Source organism: Natator depressus, chromosome 3, assembly GCF_965152275.1.
Source record: "Natator depressus isolate rNatDep1 chromosome 3, rNatDep2.hap1, whole genome shotgun sequence".
NCBI classification, from domain to species: domain Eukaryota; kingdom Metazoa; phylum Chordata; order Testudines; family Cheloniidae; genus Natator; species Natator depressus.
In genome coordinates this window covers 9,770,214-9,795,963 of record NC_134236.1, presented here as the reverse complement: position 1 = coordinate 9,795,963, position 25,750 = coordinate 9,770,214, and the positions used below count along the sequence as shown (strand labels likewise).

At 47.5% G+C, this 25,750-nt stretch overlaps 1 protein-coding gene across 2 annotated transcripts in view; it reads right to left on the bottom strand.

Moving 5' to 3' along the window:
• The window catches only part of EXTL3 (exostosin like glycosyltransferase 3), a 219,324-nt gene extending 215,073 nt beyond the window's left edge, over nt 1-4,251 (bottom strand). For both annotated transcript variants that reach the window (XM_074947408.1, XM_074947404.1), the window contains exon 1: nt 4,049-4,251. The gene's annotated coding sequence lies outside the window, so the exon portion shown is untranslated. The remainder of the gene's footprint in view (nt 1-4,048) is intronic.
• Between the last annotated feature and the right edge of the window lie 21,499 nt (nt 4,252-25,750).

Sequence of the window (25,750 nt, the reverse complement as noted above, 5' to 3'; positions counted from 1 at the left end):
CTGGGAAGCAGGGCTAAGAGTGCAGAGCCAGGACCTGGCTGAGCCACAGGCCAGGACTCTATGCTACTGCACAGGTCACCTGCCTGCTTCTCTGTGTGGAGTGGCCTCCCCCAGGCCAATTCATCACCCACCTTTGAAAGGAGATTTGAGATGCACCTGAAACAGTCTCCCGCACTCGACCCAGCACCCATTCCAGCCTTCAAATCCCTACTCAAAATGCACTTTTCCAGGAGCCATTCCTTCCTTATTCTCCTCTCTGATGAGCTCTCCATACCCTCTTCATCTTACTTCACTCCAGCCAGGTCATCTGACAAAGCACCCCAGTCATAGGAGCAGAGGAAATGCCCTGTAGATAGCCCTCTGCTCTGATCTATGCCAATAGCCTCTTTTGACAGTGGCCAGAACCAACTGCTTCCAAGGACAGTGCAAGAAACCCTGAAGCAGCCAGCTGGGGAATAACTGGCCTGCAGGAAAAGCACCTTCCTGACCTTCACAGTTACAGAGTTTGGCTTCTGCTCTGAAGCATAAGGGCTCGATGTCCTTTTTCCACTCCTGCCTCTATGCCTTCTTCTGTGTAACGTCCTTTGCACGAACAACCTCCCTATCCAGCCCCACCTTCGCCTTGGCCCTTTCCTCCTCCGAGTCCCTATTTCAAACATACTTCTTCCAACAAGCTGGCCCACTGTAACCCTCCCCTCAGCAGGTGGCTGACATCCCCTAACTGTTCATTAACGAGACGCGTGCTCATTGCTTTTCGCTGCCTCCTTCGTATCATCTACCTGGACTGGAAGAGACCATGCCTTTCTCTGTGTCTGACCATCAACAATGCCATACAAATAGGTAACCTGCCTCTCCTACATTGCGCAGGCTCTTGTGGATAGGAGATGTCTCGGATGCTGTCTTGCTGTATGAGCGCCATGCACGTGGACGGTGCCATGTCAATGATTTCTGGAAAGGATTCCAGCCTCATAGCAGAGCGTCCTCCCTCCGGCTTCCCCTTCTGCTGGCTCCTGCGCGGGCAGCCCTGAGGGAGTGGGAGAGGCACATTCCAGTGCTCTGCGGGAGTTCAAAGCTTGTGCAGACTCCAGCTTCCGGACCTGGCCAGGTCCTGCAGTGGTGGGCATGGCACAGGAACTTCTCTAAATCTTGCCAGAGAAAGGTGCCAGCTTCTTTGCTTTATAGCATCCACTGCCTTATGATCCCAGAGTGACACAGAACATTAACTCTGCACCAAACCCTCGCCACCACACCCAGCCCTGAATGGAATATAACAGCTACCACCACCACCAGTAATCACACTTGGCACTTACACGGCCCTTTCATCTCAGGGTCTAACTGCTTTACAGACACCCCTGTAGGGGCTGTTGTATCGGGACCTTGCAGCCAGCAGGACCTCAGCAAGTTGGTTTTAAAAAGTGAGGTGGGGAAGGAGGAGTGAAGGAAGAGCCTCTGAAAGACAGACTGCAGCTTCCTCAGAGGACAGGGAAGAAGTTTGTTCAGATGATTTTGTTTAAGACAATAAGAGACTGGAAACGAGTTTTAAAGGAAGATACTAGGTTGGACCATTTGCCCTTTAGTAGTCTGATGTGGTGGGAAAGATAAACAAATAAACCATGTGTTTCATGATGTAAGCTTCTGCCCTATTTTTGTTCCTGACAAAATCCCCTTTTTTCTTTTTTTAAATGTTGCTCTTTCTTGGTGCTTTCACACAGCTCTACAATTAAAAAAAAAACCCGTAGGTAGTGTCTTGCTAATACGGCATTAGGCTTCTTCCAAATCTATCACCTCCAGACCCAGAGTTACAGGCCTATGCTGGAAGCATAATGTGCCGAGAGTACTGCACCAGCAAGGGGGATGAGGGGAAAAGACAGAAGATTGTGCAATGACAGTGGGAGACTCGGAGTTCTGATTTTAGAAGCAGTATTATCTTCATTGAAAATAAATCAGAAGTGCCCTAATAATCCACGTCCCAGCATGAGGAGTTAACATGAAAAAGAGATACAGATACCAATAAGAAGTGATGTGCAGGAGGAAGGAAATCCTGAAACACCCATGTTCAAGCTAAAGGGAATTTGGGATAATTTTTCCATCTCCTCCTCTCTGGACATTGCTAAAATCATCCCTGCCAGGAAGGGCTTCTCTGCACCTCAAAAATGATTGCAAAGATCAAATTTGCCTTACTTTCCAAATGGCAAGGTTCTTTTAAAAGTAAGATTTGCCAGGGGAAGGATTCACTTGGGTTCGACTGTAACGTGACTGACTGCCATTCCCTTGCACTGAAGTGCTGTGTTATACCATCAATACGCTAACTGGACCAAAACCAGGGCTTGGTGAAGGGGTTGCAATCCTGAAGTTTCCCAAACTCCAGGTATTCGCTTTGACCCAAGCTTAATTTGACCCAGCATGATGGGTGGCTGTTGTTTTTTTAAACCAGAAACAAATTCCAAACTGCCCCCCCATTCAGAATTGGGGGAGGAAGAGACAAGAGTCTTACACTGCCATGTAAGAAAATACCAGAGAGCCCCGATCTGAGAAGTATGTTGCTGCTTGATCTCGTTTTAAAAATACATAATGATATGAGAGCACTGCAGCAAACTCTGCAGGCTTTCCCTCACAGCTATGGTGGTACCATACTAGGGTGACCAGACGTCCCGATTTTATAGGGACAGTCCCGATATTTGGGGCTTTTTCTTATGTAGGTGTCAATTACCCTCCGGACCCCCTGTCTCGATTCTTCACATTTGCTCTCTGGTCACCCTGTACCATACTCACTCCTAGAGCGCCATGCACTGTTGATATATTGGGAACGAGCTCCTGTCAAAAAGAAAAGGAGGACTTGTGGCACCTTAGAGACTAACCAATTTATTTGAGCATAACCTTTCGTGAGCTACAGCTCACTTCATCGGATGCATATTGTGGAAAGTATACAAGATCTTTTTATACACACAAAGCATGAAAAAATGGGTGTTTACCACTACAAAAGGTTTTCTCTCCCCCCACCCGACTCTCCTGCTGGTAATAGCTTATCTAAAGTGATCACTCTCCTTACAATGTAATGTAATGTAATGAACATAGCTCCTGTCAGTGTTTGGCTTTTCCCATTGCTGACACACACAAACACACACACACAGAGCAAGAAAGTTCTCTACAGGACCCGCCGGGCCAGCCACACCGATGTAAAAGGGAGTGGTGGGAGGGGAACAAGGAGGCTGCCCGGCAGATCTGGGAGCGGGGGGCCGGGCAGGCAGAAGGAAGCTGGGGTTCAGAGCGGCAGGGCCCCCCGCGCTCCCCCGGGGGGGGGTTCACACGGTGCCGCTGCGGGCGGCGCAGCCCCGGCGTGAGACTCCAGGCCCGGGGCTCGGCTGCCCCCGCGTGCTTCGCTTTCCCCGGCGCCGGCTGGCAGCCTCTCGCTCCGCGCCGGCACAAAGAAACCCGGCCAGCGAACAACGCGGAGCCGAGCGACAGCGAGCCCGGAGCCGAGCGGCTTCGGGCGGGACGTTTCCCTGCCTCTGGGGCTCGCGCGTGGCTTTTCGGGAGGGGGGGTGGGAATTTACAAGACAAAAAAAAAACAGAAACAAAAAACACGATCCCCCCCCCCCCCGCCGCCGGCCGCGCTCCCGTCCTCGGAACGACTCGGCGTGGCAGCCGCCGCCCGGAGTCCCGCACACGCCGGGGGCCGGCTTCCCATCCCGCCCGTCCCCAGCGCAGGGCACCGGGACACACGCCTGGGGGGAGGGGGAGAGTGCGCCCTGGCACGGACCCACACGAGCGTGCAACAAGCCCTAGCTCTTGAAACCCGTGCGCCCTCCCCTGCGGCCACACACGAGCCAGCCGCCCGCCTCCCGCTCCGTGCGAAGCGGCCAGGGCTCCCCACCCCAAAGCCTCCGGAGGGAGGATAACCCCAGCCGCGGCTCAGCCTGCCACACCGACCAACGCGCGCCCCAATTCCTCCTCTCCCACCCCTCCGGGAGCCGCGGGGAGAGGGGAGCCGTGTCTGGACCACCCCAGCCTCACGACCACTCGAGGCGAGCCCGCTTCCAGCCCTTACCTGCCGGCGGCGGGGAGCAGGGGCGCCAAGCGCGCAGGGCGCTGCAGGCGCCCGGGAGGCTGGTTGGCCGGCAGAGAAGGCTCGCGCCGCTTTCCCCGCCCGCCCGCCGGCTCTCAGCTCCCTGGCGGCGGCGGCAGCATTGTGAAACAATCCCCGGGTGCGGAGCCGCAACCAGCGGCAGCCACCAGGCCCATGGTGCATTGTGGGAGGCCGCTGCTAACCAGCGAGGGGAAGGCGACTCCTGGCGGAGATGCGGGGCGGGTGGGAAAAGGCCGCGTTGCCCGGGGTCGGCTTGAAGCAAAGGGGGGGGGGCGTCCTGGCAGCGCTTCAGAGAGGATCACGTTTATTTGGGCCTAAGCTTTCGTGGGCTAAAAGCCCCTCGTTGTTTTTGCTGATACAGACTCGCGCGGCTACCCCTCTGGAAGAAGAGGGTTGAGGACTGTGGGCGCTGGGGAGGGGAAATCTAATGGGCCCTTAGCCTGAGAGGGGACCCCCCCCCGTTTGATCTATACAGAACAGTTTCCGTGATCAGACCCGCCTGGTGAAGGCACGGGGCGGGCAGCTCTGGCAAAGGGCACCCCCTGTGAGCTTTAGAGTCAGTGGCTGTTTCCAGGCCTGGCTGTGTCACACCATTGTAGGTGCTGGGGGTTCGGGTGAGAGGCTTTGGAGGAACCACATTCAGGGCGAAGGAGGCCCAACTGAGGCAAGATATGCGGCCCCCACAGGGTGACCGTATTTCCTTACATTGAAAACGGGACACCGGGTACGTGACCGCGGCAGGCGTCTCAGGGTCAGCCCTGTGCTACCTGCTGTCAAAGCTCGCCTGAGCCCCACCTCTCAGAGCTGGCCCAAGCCCTGCCAGGCGAGGCTGTCAGCCTGAACCAATGTCACAGATGTCATGACTTTTTTGGCAAAACTGGGCATTGGTCCCACTGGCTCTTGTCCAAACGTTTCTCTACGCTAAATGGGATAGCAAATGGGACAAATGCCTGTTTTTGCCCCCCAAAAAAGTTGTGATGTCCAGGACCAAGCTTAAAAAGGGGACTGTCCCAGCCAAAACAAGACATATGGGCACCCTAGCCACCCCAGGTCAAACCAGGGAAAGACATAGTCTGGACTAACTATGTTTATTTGTATTCCAGTAGCCCTTAAAAGCCCCAATCAAGACTGGCACGCCCTTGTTGCAGACCCCATATATACACACAGTAAGAGACAGTTCCTGCCCTGAAGAGTTTATACGTCTAAATGGGCTAGATGGACAAAGGAAGTAAGTGTTGGTATTAGAACTGTTGGGAATTTTATGTTGGAATAGTTTTCTGATGGAGAATGCACTTTTTGCAGCAATGGGATTTTCTGCAGGAAAATTTAGATTTTCTGTCAGGAAAGGCAAAATGAAGCTCCCCAGCTGCCCACCTGGAAAGCTCTTGTTAATTTCATTATCTTCTGCCTGCAGGAATAACGTGAAAGTGACAAGAGCCTTCTGGGCAGGCAGGAAGCTGAAAAATGCTGTTCCCCTTCTCCTGAAACGGATTTTTTCTGGAAATCCCTTCCTGCAAAAAAAATTCAAATTTTTGACCTTTCACCCCAATTCAAGATGAAAAAATACGTCAAACCTGCCAGATTCTTCACACAACGAGATTTCTATTTCCCAGCCAGCTATAATCATCATCCCCATTTCACAGGTGAGGAACTGAGGCCCAGAGGAATTAAGTGATTTGCCTAAAATCATCTGAAGAAGAGTTAGGAATTGAAGCCCACCCCCACCACACACACATCTCAGATCAATCCCTCACCCCAAGGCCATCCTTCCACTTGTAGGTTCATTCTGATTGACAGGCTTTTGTTTTTAAAGCTCCAGCACCAACAAAGACTCCGACTCCCAAAGAAACCAGGATGAAAAAGAGATGCAAACTTTCAGGTTTCTGCAACTAAAGCTAGGTACTCTCCTTCACAGACAGCCAAACGCCGCTGAGCTCCTAGCTAGAGAAAGTCAGTTGCAAGGTCCTTTCACAAGTAGAGTCTCTCCATTTGTCTCACAGTTGGCACTGCTAAGTCATTAGCATCTTGGATGAAAAGCTTGGCGATCCACTTCTTTCCCTTCTGTGGATCATCAGGAGAATAATCCCACAGCTGGGCCAAAAATTCCCTCAGATATTGACTTGTGAGCTCCCAGTTGTTTCTGGCCAGCTCTCAGACCCTCCACTGAAATCTGATACAAGAGGAAAATACTCCAGGTTTTCTCTTTGCACTCAGATGGAGTTTTCTGATGAACTCTTCTGCCCTGATGTGCATGGGCAGAACACAGTTATTCCCCCCCTGCAGAGAAGAGTCCAGCTATCAAAGATGTCAGCAAGGTCAGTTGAGCTTGCCACCCTGCACCAATTGCTGAAAGGCAAGGGTGAATTGCTGAGGACTCAGGAAAACCTGCTCTTCTGCTCTTCATTTGAAGAGTTGAGTTAGCACTTTTGCCTTGCTGCAGTGCGAAAGTGCTGGTGAAGGGAACCTCGCTTGTCACACAGCAAAGCAAGAAGTTCAGAATGCATAGGACCGACAGCCTTTCATGAAGTTCACAGCTTCATTAAGGACATGACGAAGCTTTTCAGACATTTCTAGAGCAGTCAGAGCTTGGCGGTGTGTCAGAGAGAGAGAGGAGCTGCGATGCTTTGGATCTCTATGAAGTTCTATGCTATTTTTACCTGGCACTGCCTGGGCACCATCTGTGCAGATTGCAATGTCTTGTTCCCAGCTGAGCTTGGAAAATTTTGACTGCTTCCATTCAGCATCCTACTGTGAATACTGGCACAGCCTTGCAAAGTGGCAAGTCTACTAGAGCGAAACACACCCACAGATGCTAGGTGCCGAGAAGCAATTTCCCTGAATTTGAAAACACTGGGTCTCAGACATCCACAGCCCTGCCCTTGACATGGCCTGAAACAGTGTTATTGACACAGGCATGTTTTCAGTTTGGTAGCTGCTCTATGCTTACTGTGATGGGGCAAGGCCAGATGGCTATAGAAAAGTAGTGGGAGATAGACATATTAGCTCCAGGCTAAACAAATCCCTGGTACCAGGATAAGTGAAATGGCAACTGCTCCAGGTCAATTAAGACACCTGGGGCCAATTAAGAACTTTCCAGAAGGCAGGGAGAACACTAGGTTGATTGGGACACCTGAAGCCAATCAGGGGCTGGCTGAAACTAGTTAAAAGCCTCCCAGTTAGTCAGGTGGGTGTGGATGTGAGGAGCTGTGGGAGGAAGTTGTGCTGTTGGAGAGACTGAGTAGTACACACCATATCAGGCACAAGGAAGGAGGCCCTGAGGTAAGGGTGAAGTGGAGCTTGAGGAAGTGGGGGCTGCTTTGGGGAAGTAGCCCAGGGAATTGTATGTGTCATTTTTCTAAAAGGTCAGCTACCATAGCTGATACTATTAGGGTCCCTGGGCTGGAGCCCAGAGTAGAGGGTGGGCCTGGGCTCCCCCTGTTGCCCCCCCCTCTGATTAATCACTTAGACTGGGAGACAACAGAGACTGTGCAAGGGAGGATAGCTTCTCCTCACCTCCCTTGCTGGCTTATGATGAAAATGGCTCAGTAGACTGTGACCCTTGTCTCTGGAGAGAGAAGGGTTACATGGAGGGTCACAGTGAGCCTCTGAGGCTAGCAAAATCTGCCAGGAAATGCACGACTCATGGAGACAAGGACAGAGCTTTGTCACATTACTTAAAGGTCAATGCTGCTTTCAGCCTTCACATTTAGAAGGTATGCTCCCCAGGGCATGAGCCATGCTTGCTCAGCAATTGCCCAATGTGAAGTGTTGTAGGAGCAGCAGTGATCTGTATGCTATGTATGATCTGTATGCTCAAAAGGTCTGTTACACTTCCCCCCCTCCCCTTTTGTCTCCTCTCCCTCTTTGAATACCTGTGAAGTGGCTTTCCCCCTCCCCCTCCCTCCTGGAATGCTTGTGGGATGAATGGGGTGGTTGAACAGCTGGAAGATCAGAAGAGCTCCCAGGTAGACAAGGTGTTTGGAACTCTAATTAGGCAACGAGCACACACCCAAAGCAGGGACACTGCTCAAGGTGGAGTGTGACCAACCAGACACGGCCAAGTCATCTCTAGTCGCAGGCCATGAGGAGCAGGTCCTTAAAAGGGGAAGGGGCCATATGCTCAGGAGTGTACTCACAAGCTTGTACCTCCCGTGAAGGCCCTTTGCCCGGACCACCTGGCCAGTGGTTTGCTGCATTGCATTTCATCGTGCTGTGGGAAGACTTACCTTCATACACTTACCCTGAAGAATCCTGGCATCTCCAGTGCTGTGCCTGTTCTGGGAGCGTGAGTATGTGAGTGTGAGTGTGACACCCTCCCCCACCCACACACACACACACACACACTCCTCCAACGCTTTTCTTTTGAGCTTAGCTATCAGAATAATAAACATGCTGCTTTCTGCCAAACTCTGGTGGGTCATTAGTCCTCCCTAAGATTACTAGCTGGCCCAATTTCAGGTAACACCAAGAATGCTCATGGCAGAGTCAATAATAGTCACAATCCTGGCTCTTTTCAAATGCTCTAGAGAGTAGTCCCAGTAAATTCTAAAAGTTAATTTCATTCCCTTATTTGTAAGATACATTCAGCATCCTTTCACCAGTCCTTGACCTTGGATGCCTATATGGTTTTCCAGTTTATCCCTCATCTGTCTGATGTTGTGAGCTATGTAGAAACATGCCCTGATGTTTATCCATACCTAACAATGGAATTAGTTTATTACCTTGCCTTGGCAATCCAGCAAGGTAGCAAGCTGAAGCTGTGTAGTAGTGCACAGGGTTAGTGCTTGGATGGAAGACCACCAGCCAAACCTAGCAAAGGTCCAAGCAAGCAGTGTGCTATGCTTCCTGAAGCAGCATGCCAATAGGGCCATAGTGCTTTCATTCAGAATCACTCTGCAAGCCAAGTTAGCGTTCATTAAAGAGTCTGCGGCACTTTTTGCAAGAGGAAAGGGTTACCACATGTGGTGTCCTGGTCAAATTCCAATTGGGGTAACTATATTCTACCTATCCAAAACTCCTCCTGTAGTTTCAACTGGATGCAGTATTTTCCTCAACTATTCAGCTGCGTAGTGGTGTAAAACTGCTGCAGTGTTCCACCCCAGAGATGGTGGGTCCCTACAGTGTGGCAAAAATAGACTTGCCTGATCCTGAGGGTTTCTGAGCATGCTCAACTCCCACTGAAGTCAACAGGATTTGCAGGATTTGCTCAGCAGCTCTCAGGATCTGGCCCTGAGGTCAGGATGCAGAGGAAGACCCACAGAAGCAGTCCATGTCATATGGCTGTGTGTTTTCTGCCAGGAGAGAGACTACATTGAAAGGCAGACATTCCATGGAAGATGAAAAGATAAAGGGAAGAATATAAACTGGGTTACTCACAATCAGCCAAATTAATTTAAAAGAGGAACAAATCTGAGTAATTCTCTTTGGGGACAGCAGGAACTTTGACCAAGAAGAACCAGAACTAGGACATAAATGAGAAGCACTACAGGGTGAAGGTGCTAGGAAGAGGCACACACAGAATCAGGGATGCGGCAAAGAGATTTAGGGCCAGATTCTGGCCAGCTTTGCACAGAGGTGTGGGCATGGTGACACAGAACAGATCACTCCACTGAGACCAGACACAATCACAGTTCTTGTGTTTGCTGAGCACAAAGTCTCATCCAGGGTAGTAAAGTCCTGATTGGTATGATTTAATTGGGGTTGGTCCTGCTTTGAGCAGGGGGTTGGACTAGATGAACTCCTGAGGTCTCTTCCAACCCTAATCATCTGTGATTCAATGAACGCTTGCAGATCTGTACAGCTCCAGAGAGGACAGGGAGGTTAGAGGAGATACGGTGCTGTACCCACCACTGCACCTTTCCACGGGTGACAGCGGCCATTCCACCTCGCACTCCAGGAGGAATTCTGAGTCAACCAGGATGTCCCACTGCACCACAACCCCATCCACACTCCTACCAGCATGAGCCATGCCTTAAAGACATGGTCTGGCCCTTGGAGAGTTTTCCCTTTGTATGTATAAATGACACTTTCTTAGCCACCATATTAGCTCTCTGTGTCATGGTGATATTTGCTTGCTATACTGGCAACAGCATGTTCTTACTCCTGTTAACCCTGAAACCAATGCAGTTATGGGAGAGGGAGCTGAGTTCTATTCTAACTCATGAATTGTCAGCTGATTTTCTACCACAGCATCCTGGTGAATGCGGGGGAGGCAGAAAGAACCCAGCTTGATTTTCAGATACCAGGCATGTTTTGCAGGCCTGTTGAGTAAGAAAAGAAAAATAATGTCTTGAACTTTAAACTTAGCCTATTTGATCTGAAATGATGGAGCGACATTAAAATATGAACCCTCACAATAGCATTTGTAGAGACACTTTTCTGATTACCACCTCATGCCGCAGTAAAGCAAAGTTACACTGACAGTGTTAAAAACTTGGAAGGGTGCAATTGCAGTGAAGGAAAATCATCGACTGGGGCGGCAAGAACTTTTGTCAAGTAACGATCTGAAAGCACAGGATGCAACTAACGTACTGCAAAGAAACAGGGAGAGCTGGCACAAATGGAGCAGCTGAGTGGGGAGTATGAACTGACTGGCAGCTCTTCACATGTATAAAAACAGCAGTAACAAAGCTTCCCTCTGTAATACTGTATATTATACTTGGAACCCAATTGATGAAAACATATACGGCACTTTGATAAAGTAATGGCCTCTACTGAGCTTGGACATTGCAGTGATGGGTGAACGATTAAATCCCTGAGCTAATAAAGTGCTATGTGTAAGGGTAGCCACTGAGGTCATTGGATACTAATCATGTAATGTGACAGGGGTATCAACCTTTTGTAACCCTGACTCATGACAGGAGGCCAGAAATCAACCCCAATCCAGCAAAATTGCATATGGACCAAAGTGCTTTACAAGATGAGGGCTTACAATACCCTATGATCCTTGCGAACCAGCCACTAGAGGCCTGACAGGCACAGGGCGGTGGCATGACTTGCCCAAGGTCACCTAGCAGGCTGATGACCGAGATGGGACTAGAATCCAGGTCTTCTGAGATCTGACAAGATCAAATGGCTAGAATTTGAAGCTAGGCCAAGTCCCACAGACATGAGGCACAATTTTTAACAGTGAGGATAATTAACCATTGGAACAATTTACCCAGGGTTGTGGTAGAATCTCTATCCCTGAAGAAGAGCTTTGTGTAAGCGCAAAAGCTTGTCTCTCTCACCAACAGCCATTGGTCCATTCAAAGATACTACCTCATCCACCTTTTCTCCATCACTGAACATTTTAAAATCAAGAGTGGATGTTTTTGATACTCAGGGAAGTCCTATGGCCTGCACTAAACAGGGGGTGAGACCACACAAGGACACTGGTCCTTTCTGGCCTTATAATCTGCAAATTTATTTCCCCTATCACTAGGTGACTACAGGAGGAGAGAAGGTTAGGTGGCGGAGGGTCAGGATTGGGCTTAAAGCAATCTGAGTTTGATTCCTACCTGTGCCCCAGACTCCCGCAGTTCCCCATCTGTAAAATGGGCATCTTTCTTCCACCCATTGTTTGTTTTGTCTATTTAAATTAAAAACTCTTCATGGCAGGGACTGTCACTTACCATGTGTTTTAACAACACCTAGCACAATGGGGCCCTGACCTGAATTTGGCCCACTACCTGCTACTGCAGTGCAAACAATAAAGTAGAGCAGGAGCGAGTAGATGCAATACATACTTAGGAACACTAGAGACCGAACGTGGAAAGAGTGTAAGTGAAAGAATAGCATGATGGTTTACCTTTTTGTAAATTAGCTTGAATAAAGTACCCAGCTAATCTTGCTGCCTACTTGATAACTTCAGTCACAATCCCCTGATATTGCTGTTCTGATACATTTATCTTGACTCGGGCTATTGTCCTACCTGTTCAAATCTCTAAACAGACAAATAGCATTTTCCACAACCATTAAGAAGTTTTGACATTGGTCAAACTGGACAGTCTCTACATAAAAGAATAAATGGACACAAATCAGACGTCAAGAATTATAACATTCAAAAACCAGTCGGAGAACACTTCAATCTCTTTGGTCACTCGATTACAGACCTAAAAGTGGCAATTCTTCAAAAACAGATTCCAACGAGAGACTGCTGAACTGGAATTAATTTGCAGACTGGATACAATTAACTTAGGCTTGAATAGAGACTGGGAGTGGATGGGTCATTACATAAAGTAAAACTATTTCCCCTTGTTTATTCCGCCCCCCCCCCCCCCCCCATTGTTCCTCAGATGTTCTTGTCAACTGCTGGAAATGGCCCACCTTGATTATCACTACAAAAAGTTTTCCCCCCCCACCCCCCCGCTCTCCTTAAGTGATCACTCTCGTTACAGTGTGTATGGTAACACCCATTGTTTCATGTTCTCTATGTATATAAATCTCCCCACTGTATTTTCCACTGAATGCATCTGATGAAGTGAGCTGTAGCTCACGAAAGCTTATGCTCAAATAAATTTGTTAGTCTCTAAGGTGCCACAAGTCCTCCTTTTCTTTATCCGTATAGTTTAGCATTAGGCTAACACTGCTCCCACGAAGGTCAATGGGAGTCTTACTATTAGCTTCTTTTTGAGGAGCAGAATTAGGCCAGGGCTGAGTGCTTTTGAAACTCCCATGCATAATGCCTCTGTCAGAACCTTGACGTGTGTGCCACCAAGGCTTGATTTTCAAAAGTGACTTGTGATTTGGGGGAAGGGGAACTCAACTTTTGAGGGCCAAACATGGGACAATTAAAAGGGGGTGATTTGCAGAGGGTGGGTGCTCAGCATGATCTAAAAATAACCCCTGTAAAGTGTCTTCAATCAGACCCCCAAAAGTTGAGGCACCCAGAATCACCCGTAATTTCTGCAGCCCTCCGTGATTAATATGATGTAACATGTTTTCTTTATTTACCTTCACGGGATTATTTGTACTGATTTGGGAGCTGATCCATCCTGCCTCCATGAGATGACTCAGGCTTTGCAGAGCTAGACACTATATCCAACTCAGCTCTTCAATGGCATTTAGTCATTTCTGATATCACCGAGAAGAGGATAATACGACTATAATAGTTGAAATCACACAAACTTGACAACATCATAACATTTCTTACGATGCTCAGCTGAAGAGGGTCCAGCAGAGGGGACGAGCCCACTGTTTGATCAGCATGCGAATAGGGACTGAGAATTACCATTTTGAAATCACTGAGTTATTCTGATTCACCTGGGCAGCAGAAGGGACTGGAGTGGAGCATGTTTTATACCGGCACCTGCTTTTCCTCCTCTGCTACAGTCTCGGTCTTTGTTGGAAGGGCAGGTTGTTGGTATTTTTCCCAGTGCTGTATGAACACAGACGTCAATTGAAGTCAGTGAAATTAAACCGGGGGTGAATTTGGTCCCATGGCCCTGCTTCACAGAGATTAGAAACCAGATTGAACTGCATTGTCTGTCCAGACACAAAATACACTGGCCGCTCAAACCCACTCCTAAAGCAGAGCAGACAGTGTTTCTTAGGAAGATTATTTCTGAGAAAGGCTTTGCGGGTGAAGTGAGTTTTAAGGAAGGATTTGAATGGAGAAAAGGTGGAGACTGGCACAAGAGAACTAGGAGATTGTTTCAAATCCAAGGGGCAGTCACAAAACCGTGCCAGGATATTATCTCCAACAATGCATCCCAATTATAGTTAAGTCCTTGCTGTTGGAAGTGGCTGGGCTGGGTTTGCTGGAGCCTGGCGTGTTAGCAGTAGCAGTGCTTTGTGTCAGGAATCAGATTTCAGAGTAACAGCCGTGTTAGTCTGTATTCGCAAAAAGAAAAGGAGTACTTGTGGCACCTTAGAGACTAACCAATTTATCTGAGCATGAGCTTTCGTGAGCTACAGCTCAATCACTGGTTACGTGCCACTTGCTAATTACGTACGTCATAACGCATTTTCAGAAAGCTGATTAAATGAGGTGCAGGTTACTGCTCTTTGTGTTTTACTGAAATTGTCATTCGGTAGATTAGTTATTACCACAGGGCCTCAACCGTCTAGTGCCCTGAATGTAAAATGCATGAATGGGACCTGTGCTGGATTTCAGAAGGGCTGAGCACCTCCAGCTCCCATTGCCTTGAATGGGTTTAGTCCTGCTCACACTTGCAGCAATTCCAGAGCAGAAACAGTAGTGAGGGCCCGAAGACCACTCTATCTATAATGCCCATCCCAGCACTTGTTTGCTTCTGGAAGCTGTGGGCTTGCAACAAAAGAATAGAAATACGGGGGTTGTGGGGGCGGGGTGATCGACCTCCAGAATCTCCCTGGCAGCAAAAGAGGAGCCCAACAAATAAGCCCCCTCTCCCTGCCAGCATAAAGCAAGAGGCTGAAAGCTCAGAGGGAAACTAAGAGAAGGAAACGACTGCCTAAGGCCTCACAGAGGGAGCAGATTTGGATCGGCCTGCAGAGAAATTTCCCAGAGTCTCTAGGACTCAGAGGCCTTCCAATCTCTCCAGACAGTAGCCAGTTAAGCCCGGATCCTGCTGAGCTGTGGATCGAAGGCCTAGCTCAGAGGGCCCATGAGAGGGGACACCAATCCTGGAGACAGGTGGGGCTAGCAGGCACAGAGGGTAGGGATGGAGGGCGGGGCAGAGACTTGTCACTTTCTGTTGCTTTTTGTGTTTGAATTTAGTGCATTCCCGTGTTCAGTGCAGTTGGGCGTGATCTCAGACACTGCACTAATTCAAACACAAGGTGGTAAATAGTGGGAGGGCAGCACATGTGACAGTTCAAGCTCTGAGGCAGCTAGGCCCACTGGAGAATCCCAATATTAGGGAGAATTTTCCAATTCCCATATCTGAGGGAAGGAAAGACCACCCCTGGGTACTGCTGGTCGAGAAGAGCCTCAGCCTGAGCCACCACAGTCTAACCTGCCCTCAAAGGCCCCTGTTGTCTCCTTTCCCAGGAGGCCCCGGCTTCCCCGGTCTGACACCAAGATGGAGCCAGTCCCTGAACTCAGGGATCCCTGATCCTGCGTCCGTATTGAACAGCTTTGTTGAAATGCTTCTGACAAAATATAATTTTGAGGAAAAATGGCTTTTAGTCACAAATGAACATTTTAGGGGACAAACTTCATTTTCAGTGAAATGTTCTAGTTCTTCAACCACAAAAATCAGAAACCGCACATTTACTGAAAACCGAACAATTTTAGTAAAATTTTTCAGTTCCTGGTTTCGTGTTTGAAAAAAAAATTCACGGGGAATTTCAACAAAAATATAAAACAAAAACAAAAAAAAGACCAAATAAGATTAAAAAAATGTCCACACAAAAACCCCCACAAAAATTCAGCGCATTTTTTGACTAGCCATAGTACTGAATCAGGTGTCTCTCTCTCTGAGTTCTCTGGCAGTCTACTGTGTATTGGGAGGCAGTGAAATCCAAGAGATACTTGGATTGATTTCCATACAGTCTTGATACAATTTATGGCAGCACTTTTCAGCCGGGCTGCTGATGTACTGGGCTATTCCCCATGCTCTCCTTCAGGAGCTAGGCAATTAAACAGAGAACCAACAACAGCAGCTAATGACAGGTTTCAGAGTAGCAGCCGTGTTAGTCTGTATCCGCAAAAAGAAAAGGAATACTTGTGGCACCTTAGAGACTAACCAATTTATTTGAGCATAAGCTTTCGTGAGCTACAGCTCACTTCATTGGATGCATACAGTGGAAAATACAGTGGGGAGATTTTATATACACAGAAAACATGAAACAATGGGTGTTACCATACAAACTGTAAGGAGAGTGATCAGGTAAGGTGAGCTATTACCAGCGGGAGAGAGAAAAAACCTTTTGTAGTGATAATCATGGTGGGCCATTTCCAGCAGTTGACAAGAACGTGTGAGGAACAGTATGGGGGGGAAATAAACATGAGGAAATAGTTTTACTTTGTGTAATGACACATCCACTCCCAGTCTCTATTCAAGCCTAATTTAATGGTGTCCAGTTTGCAAATTAAGTCCAATTCAGCAGTCTCTTACTGGAGTCTGTTTTTAAAGTTTTTTTATTGAAGAATTGCCACTTTTAGGTCTGTAATCGAGTGATCAGAGAGATTGAAGTGTTCTCCGACTGGTTTTTGAACGTTATAATTCTTGATATATGCCATCATGTGCCAGCAATGCCCCTCTGCCATGTACATTGGCCAAACTGGACAGTCTCTATGTAAAAGAATAAATGAATACAAATCAGACATCAGGAATTATAATGTTCAAAAACCAGTCGGAGAACACTTCAATCTCTCTAGTCACTCGATTACAGACCAAAAAGTGGCAATATTTAGTTTGCAAGCTCTCTGGGGCAGGGACTTTCTCTGACTGTGTGTACAGCACTGAGCACCCTGGAGCCCCACTCTTGGCTGGTGCATCTAGGCCCTTCCATACTGCTAATAATAAAACTAAGTAGGGTCAAAGCACATTTCATCCTAAGGCATAACACAGATAAAGCTGCAGACCCTCATGTCATCTGTACTGATCACGATGCCACTTATCCACTACTTTGGGATCAACAGATATTCCCTTGTTCGATGGAAAAGTGGTCCCAGTGTAACTGCATCTCTTGCTTGGTCCGCAGAACTGCTCTGGTACGCATGGATTGGTTTTCACTAGAGTAATAAAAATACCATGTACAAAACTGTGATTTATTCATGTGTCTGGCATCAATAGAAATATTTTTGCAAGTTACGTGCTTTTATGTAATCTGTCAGTTTAGCTTCAGATCCTAAATTTTGTTCCCACTTTAGTTTAATAGGTAGCAGTCTTTTCCACTTGTCAGTTTTGTTTATCGTCTACAGCTCATAACTCTGCCTCTCAGGTTGCCCTGATTTTAGATCTAGTAATTCTACTGTAAGTACACTTCAAAGATAAGTTAGAAAATTAGAAATGAGAGTTTACCACATATGTCACATAGGCCAAGATCCTCAAATCCCACTGATTTCAGTTGGAGTTAGATGCCTAAATACCTCCGAGGATCTGTGACATAGCCTTGTAGATATATATGCCCATAATTAACTTATGCAGAATTGTTGTAGCCATGTCGGCCTCAGGATATTAGAGACAAGGTGGGTGAGGTAATATGTCTTATTGGACCAACTTCCGTTGGTAAGAGAGACAAGCTTTCGAGCTTAGGCTATATCTACACTACAGCTTATGTTGGCATAATTTATGTCGTTCACTGATGTGAATAAACCATCCCCCTGAGCGACATAAGTTACACCGACATAAGCGTTCGTGTGCACAGCGCTATATCAGCGGGAGAGCTTCTCCCGCTGACATAGCTTTTGACGTTTGCAAATGTGGAGTTTTTTATGCCAACAGGAGAACTCTCCCCGTCAGTCTTTCCCACTTCCTTTCCCTGTTATTGTCTAGTTTGTGGCTTGAACCTGCAATGTGCTAAGTGCCCTTGACTCCCTTTCTCTCTTGCAGGAGTTGTAGGTGCTCAGTGTCATGATACATGGAATCACAGTCCACCTGAAAGGGGGGATTTATCAAAGAAAACCACTACAAGTTATAGACACAAACAAACAGCTTTCCACAGAGAATTAGTTCCAGTTTTGTATTCCTTGTTTACCAGGGTAAAGGAAGTCTGAGAGCTTGTCTACACTGCCTTGCAGTTCAGGCTATAGGAGCGTGTATAGCAGTGCCCACCAAAGTGCTGTGCTGTAATTCTCCAGTGTGGACGTTGCAGGCACAAACGAAAAGATTCCTAGTTCACAGTAAGTGTAGATATGCCCGGAAATGCTATAAATTGCACAGACATCTAATGGCTGGATACTGCAAGTAAACATATGAATAAACTCAGTAATTAATGGGATAGGGTCCATAATGTACAAATGGTCATATAGCACAATAGCAGATTTGTGATGTATTAGGGAGACACTAATACAAATCTAAAATCATGAGAGCCAATGAGGTTGCATTAAAAGCACCTAGTACGTTTTGCAAGTGAGTTATTATTAAATTGCATCCTGGTGAGGGACTTGTGGTGTGATCTCAATACATTTAGGTACTGATGTAATAACAGGAGTGTCATAATTTCCTGGGGATGACAGGTCCCTTGTTCTACTGTACGCAAACCATCACTTAGGGCCAAGGTCGACTGGGCAGGGAGAGAGGTGCTTTTTAAAATCAGGTTAACTAATATTACTTGAAACACCAAATTATGTCTACACTAGGGCAAGTTCTATATGAAAAAGTTAGGTTGACCCTGCTACATTGCTCAGGAATATGAAAATTTCACAAGCGTGAGTGACGTAGTTAAGCCAGCCTAACCACTGTTGTAGACAGAGCTAGGTTGATGCAAGAATTCTTCTGTTGAGTTAGCTACCGCCTCTTGGGGAGGTGGATTAACTACAGTGACAGGAGAACCCCACCTGTCACTGTATTGAGTGTGTCTACACTGAAACACTACAGCAGTGCAGCTGCAGTAGTTTAAGTACAGACATAGCCTAGTTGTTCAGGGGAGTTTCAAATCACATTAGGTAACTTGGTTTTTAAAAACTCCTTTTTTTCTAGCCTAGACAGATCCCCATAGGGCCAGACCTGAAAGCCCTACTCATCTGAATATTCCTTAGCCATGCAATGAGTCTGCTCCTGAGAGCAAGGCGTATTCATGACAGCAAAGATTGCAAGGTCAGGCTGTTAATCTCTGGGCTTTTAACACAATATATCTCTGTTGTCAGTTTGATGAACACATAGATGAACACAATACGTTGGGGAAGAGTTAACGTGGCTTTCGGAAAGGGAATTCATGCCCCAAGTTGCAATGGGGGAGGTTTAGATTGGATATTAGGAAAAACTTTTTCACTAAGAGGGTGGTGAAACACTGGAATGCGTTACCTAGGGAGGTGGTAGAATCTCCTTCCTTAGAGGTTTTTAAGGTCAGGCTTGACAAAGCCCTGGCTGGGATGATTTAACTGGGAATTGGTCCTGCTTCGAGCAGGGGGTTGGACTAGATGACCTTCTGGGGTCCCTTCCAACCCTGATATTCTATGATTCTATTGGTGGGAGGGATAGCTCAGTGGTTTGAGCATTGGCCTGCTAAACCCAGGGTTGTGAGTTCAATCCTTGAGGGGGCCATTTAGGGGTTGGGGGCAAAAATTGGGGATTGGTCCTGCTTTGAGCAGGAGGGGGTTGGACTAGATGACCTCCTGAGGTCCCTTCCAACCCTGACAATCTATGATTAGAATTCTCTGAGGGGGCGAAGTGGCCCCAGTTAATATCATGTACTTGGACTTTCAGAAAGCCTTTGACAAGGCGTAGGGAGGCAGAGAGTGGCCTCCCTCCATTTGCCCTGCCCCCCTCACAGGAAGTGCAGGGGTGGGGCAGGAAGTATAAGAGCAGGGATCTGCAGCTTAGTTGTGGCCAGACCAGGGAAGGAGGCAGATGTCCCAGAAAGCTGAGTCCTCAGTGGAGTCCAGGACTGGTCACAGGGAAGAAGGGCAACCCAGTGCCCTAGGAGACCCCCGGGGAGAGACTAAAGGAAGGGCCATCCAACCGCAAGTCTGAGAACCAGATCCCAGCAGAGAGGGAGTGGTGCCAGCAGGAACTGGTAAGGAAGTAGCCCAGGGAAACAAGACATTGGTCCGGTTGTGTTGCGAGGCAGCAACCACATGTTTCCCTGCTGACCCTGTGGTTGGATCATCTGTGACTACTAGGGCCCTGGGCTGGGACCCAGTGAAGCAGGGTGGGTCTAGTATCCCTCACCCCAGCCTTGTATGCAGGACTGGATGCACACTAACCTTTACACCAGAGCCATAGACTGTTGCTGTTTGCCCCAGCCCGGAGGCTGAGGGCCATAAACTGTTTAAGTACTTAGCCCATGCTCATTGTTGTTTGCCCCAGCCAGGAGGCTGGGGCTACCAGCTAACTGGGGGTGTACTGAACCCTTCTGATGGAGACCTGCACTACTATTTGGCTGACTTGCACAGTCTCCGCTCAGATTGCTTCCCTGTGACAAACTTCCGGTGGGCGTGCTGACTTCCAGATGCTGCCGGAAAGGGGTGCCCTGACCCAAGAGGTAGGAACATTACACAGGATCATTGCTCTTAAGCAAAGTAAGCTGTCATGGGATAAGAAAGAAGATCCTCTCATGGATCAATAACTGGTTAAAAGACAGGAAACAAAGAGTAGGAATAAATGGTCAGTTTTCTCAATGGAAAGAATTAAATAGTAGCACCCCCCAAAGATCTGTACTGGGTCCAATGCCATTCAATACATTCATAAATGATCAGGAAAAGAGGGTAAACAGTGAGGTGGCAAAGTTTGCAGATGGTATAAAGATAGTTAAGTCCAAAGCAGACTGAAGAGGTAAAGGGATCTCACAAAACTGTCTGACAGGGCCACAAAATGGCAGATTAAATTTAATGTTGATAAGTGCAAAGTAACGCACATTGGAAAATATAATCCCAACTAATACATTCAAATGATAGCGTCTAAATTAGCTGTTACCACTCAAGAAAAAGATCTTTGAATCATTGTGGATTGTTCTCTGAAAACAGCCACTCAAAATGCAACAGCAAATCCAAAATTCCCTAACAGAATGTTGGGAACCATTAGGAAAGGAATAGATAATAAGACAGAAAATATAATAATGCAACAATATCAAGCCATGAAACATCCACAACTAATCAAATATACAACCAAAGAGAGAGAAATCATGGTACCATATAGACTTTATTTCTTTTGATTTATAATTACAAAAAAAGGCTCCCACCTGCTAGTCCGGGCACTTTTACATTATTTGAAAAACCAATCCAACCAGTGCAAACCCAGCAGCAGATTCCCCAGCTGCAATGCAACCCAATAGATAGGACTTTTCCCCACCTCTTGTCCCTGCTAAACAAGTAGCTTATTAATCCTTACTGCATGCCCTGAAGCTCAGCAATCCTGGACTATTTCAAACCAAAGGCAGAGGCTTGTTCCAGTGCTCCACCATACACACAGCAATGCAACCACTTCTGGGGTGGAGGCTGAAGATCAACTCAGTGCCACATATCAACAGGGGAAACCTGGGCCACACATGCTGGGGTAACCCCTGCTCATAACACCACAGGGGGTCTTTATTGTTCCCACAGAACAAACAGGAGCTCTGCTTTTAATGAAATCTCATTAGACAGCCCCAAACAATCTGCATGGGACCCAAGTTTTCTGCCTTGGAAGTATAAAGGGCTGATGGGCAGCAGCAGCAGGGGCAGCTTTCCACATGCAACCCAACCAATGTGCCTCAACCCTAGAGCTGGGTGAATTTTTGTCAGCAAATAGTAAATTTGCTGAAAAATGCATTCTGCAGGGCACCAAAAACCATTTTAAATGCAGGTTGAATTTGGCAAATAATTCTGGCCAAACCCCCCCAGGAAGTGTTAAAACATTTTGGCTCAACATTCTGGTTCAAATGGACAGTCAGAACGGTTCCTTCAACAGAAATGAAATGGTTTTGGTTTTCCATTTTGGGGAGAAAAAAATCGGTTTCGGTTCAAAACGAAGCTGATTTTCTTTCGGATTTTTTGGTTCAACCACTGAACTGAAAAAAAAAATCAATCATTTACTCAGCTCGAGGCCACCCTGACTGAGACGCACCACCTCGAGGGGTGAGCTCAACAGCCACAGCCTGTTCAGACCTTCACGTCTCTGCAGAGCCTGCCAACAAGGGGAAATGAAGAGTGGCCTTGCTGCCCACTGGCAGTGGTGTTTGTGTGGTGGAGACCTCTAAGGAGCTGGATTCAGATCAACTCGCTTCATACATGCCATCAAACAGCCCCCACCCAGTAACAGCATTTCATCACCGCCTTCCTGGGCTGGATTTCAACTTGTAACTTGGAAGGGAAAGGTTCAGCAATGAGCTGCCCACAGGGCAGCCGTGGAGAAAAGATGACAAGAGGCAGAAATGATAGAAAAGAGCTGGAGAAGGAGCTTTCTCTGATCAAACAGACCTGCTCACCCATGAATTTTTCATGGGAACAACCAACAGAGAATACAAACAACAGCTCACAGAGCAAAGTTTTCTTTTCAGATCCACATGGCAGACCTTGATGCTGATGATCCATCTTCTTTAAATGTGTGAGCTTCTACAGGACCTGCCATGCCAATGTAAGGGGACGATTTTTCGTAGTTTTAAGGCTAGAAGGGTCATTGTGATCATCTAATCTTACTTCCTGTATAGCACAGGTCAGAGAACCTCACCCAATTACTTCTGCATTGAGCCCATCATCATTTGTCCTCCCTAAGTTTATTTTTCCTCCACTTGCTTACAGAACAAGGAGAAAATGCAAAATGAGGCTCTGGCAAACCTTAAGTGTCAATCCTGCTTTTCCAGATGTGAAAATTCAAATGACTGTGTTTCAATTTACTGTGGAGAAACAGGGCCAGATGCTCAACCCGTGCCAACTGGCATCACTCTACCAAAATCCATGAATGGAGTAATGCCAATTTACACCACCTGAGGAGCAGGTCCAAAAGGATCATCTGAGTTCTGGATAAGGGTCTGGGAGTGGAATTTAATCTTTTCCATGTCACTGTAATCAGCTCATTGAAGAAAACCCCAATAACACAGTTCAGATAAAGAGCTGATATCTATTATTCCTGGTGGATTAGCCTTTTTATTTTAACAGCTAAAGATGACCACATTTCTTTCCATCTGTCTCTCACAGCATTAGGAAGTGGAACACAGAGGGAAGATACCAGATAAGTGGGAAACCAGCTTCCGAGCCCCCTAGCAGGAGAGAGACAGACCTTTCTGTATTTATAGCGTTTGCTAAAAGGATTCGGGGTGATGGAGGTGGGTGCTCGAGAAGGAGAAATAGAGCCCTGAGAGCCAATAGCATTTGCATTGTATTAGTTAGCAACACCCTCTGTGGCATCTGCCTGGAAGCAGCCTCTTTTAGTGTCTAATTGGATAAGCAACTGCACAGCTAGAGAACGAGAGGTGCTGGCTGGAAACTAGAACTTTACATAAGATTTTTCATGTTTCCTGATTAAACAGAGTCCCTAGCTGGGATGGGGCCTTTCAAAACGAAGGCAAAAGGCTAAAGGAACAATGCTTTTAAAAAAAGAATTATGCTTTATAATTCATTATAGTTATAGTGACGTTTTCATCCAGAAATGTCTCCCAAATGATGGGCAAACTGCATATCTGAGGATCATTCATGAACCACCGAAATGCAGATACTTCTGGTGTGGAATACAACCATTCCGCCCTGGTAATGGAGGTTTGCAAGAGGGGAAGTGCATTTGAGTCTTTAGGGTGAATGTAAAGAGGCAGAATGTCAGAGTTGGACATTAGCCAGGATACTAGGGCTAATGTCCTTTCTCTTTGTGAGAAGCACCACAAGATACTTAATGAGCACGAGGGGTCAGGACCTCCGGTTTGCTCTTATCTGCCCCTAGTGCTGTGGCAGGGCACTGGGGTCAGTACAGACTCCAAGAGAAAAGCATTACTTTTGCTTTGCCAGCACTTCCTAAAGTCTCTGGATTTCCCTCCCAGCCATGTACTGACTCCTGCCCTCCCGGCTCGTCTTGCCAGATGGGATGGGAACACAACCGAAGAGGAGCTAGCACATGTCTAAGTCAAGGATGTAGACAGGGAGATACCCAGCTGCCGCCAGTTCCCTTCAGAGAAGATGTTCAGTGTGCTAAAGGTGTGACATGTGGCTGGTCTTTACTGCCAGGCCCCAGCCACCTGACCAGGGTCAGTGCTACAGAAGTTTGTACCCTGTCACATGGCAGAGGTCAGTCTCCAAGGACTCCAGTGGTTAAAACACTAATGTTTGCCCTCTGCTTATTTCCTTGTTTGGCATAAAGAGCCTCATTGGGCTTGATTGTCAGAGATGATGAACACTCACAGTTCTCATTGACTCCAGTGGGAGCTGCTGGCGCTCTGTGTTTACGGTCTACATCAAGGGAACATTTCACAGTCTTCTACTTATTATTATTCCGATTGCTGGTGACTAACGTTTTCCATCGAGCCACAGAACAGATGTAGCTTGGCCTGCGACAACCCAAACTTCCCCACTCCACGTGACCAATGTACCTCACCTCTCAGCCACCACGAGGAAGCTCTATCCTGTTCCAGCCTCTGCCTTGCAGCTGGCCTCGTCAACAGCAGCAGCAGTGATTTCCTAGGACAGTGTCAGAAGTAGGGAATGGTTTGTAACGTGGACACCAGCAAACGTGTTCCACCAAAAGGCCTCCAGGGGCAGCAACTGTTTTCATTCCTTGTCTTTTTATTGTATTTTTGGGGGGTGTAATACCCCTTTAAGGAACAGTCTGGGTTTATATAACCCAGGGGAAAGGAAGCTGAGCAGAGGGGAGGACTAGAAGCCATGCTGGCTGCTACAGGTTGGAGGCTCCAGAGACTTTGTTTTTCTGACTGCACATTTGGTTGCTCTGAGGGAAGGGGCCTTGTGATCTGGGTTAAGCAGCACGCTCCCTGACCTGACGCCAAAGTGAACGGGAAAAAGCCTGCTGGCCTTCTAAAACAATCAAAGAACTACAAACTCTGCCCCCTGGGTTTGGTTTGGAGGCCTTCTTAAAGGGGACATGTATTTAACTTTTGGTTGGTTTTGGCCTCCTCCTTTGCAGAGCCTTGTTGCTAGGGAATCTCCCTACATTAGCAATCAGCAAGTCGGTACCTGCCCAAGCATTAGCGCTAGGTACGTTAGCAAGCCATCCAGTTCCAAGTACGGCAAGAAATAGCCCACGTGCTCTTTGAGAGAGAGCATCAACCTACCTGGCTGGAAAGAGCCTGCCCCAAGCCCCAAAACCCTGGGGATTGTTCCATTGGGCAGCAGTTCGTCACTGAGTCAATCTTCCGTTTCTACATAGGTAGCTGATCCAGCGAGTTAATCTACAGTTTTTTAGCTATGCCCATGAGTGAATACATCACTCCGGAAACATCCTGTGTTTTGTCTGAATGAGTTCCCTAGCGACAAGCCAGGGATTTTGTGCAAATTGCATTGCAACTTGTGCTTTACAGCCTGTGTGGCAGATTCTGAGCAGCACCTCTCAGGATGGGCAACCCAGGAGAGGAGATGGTAACGGTGGCATTAAGCTGCCTTCGTTCACCCCTAATTCTGCCTGCTCGGGTGGGGCAGCCCTGCCCCCAGTGTAAGTTAAAGCAGCCTCAGAGGCTGTGCTAATTTACAGCAATGTAGCACAGCTTCCTGGGCACTGCTGTGCATCCCAGAATAGCTGGAGGGCTGAGTACCCTGGTCATGCCCCATCCTTTAAATCTACTCACTTCCACCTCCCAGACACGTACCCAGCAGACCCCTTTGCCAAGGACTGTGAGGTGGGGGAAGGGGGAAATGATGTACACCAGCTCTACACTGCTCCTGCATTGGGGGAATTCCCCAGGGGCTGTTCCAGCCCCTTTAAGCCCAGATTCCCAAACACCATATCCCAGGACAAGCCCTATGGAGTGTTAGAAGACTGGCATCTCTCTGGAACATTCTCCTTACTGCAAGGCAGAATGATTCTATGAAAGGGTGTGTGTGAGAGGTAGGAAATAAAGCTACTGTGTTTTTAAAAGAATGGCATCTTGTCTTAAATCTTGAATTCTTGCTGATCGTGCTTCTAATCAAGGCAAGTTTAAATGGTTGTGCATGCTGTGGCCTGGATAATTTAAAAC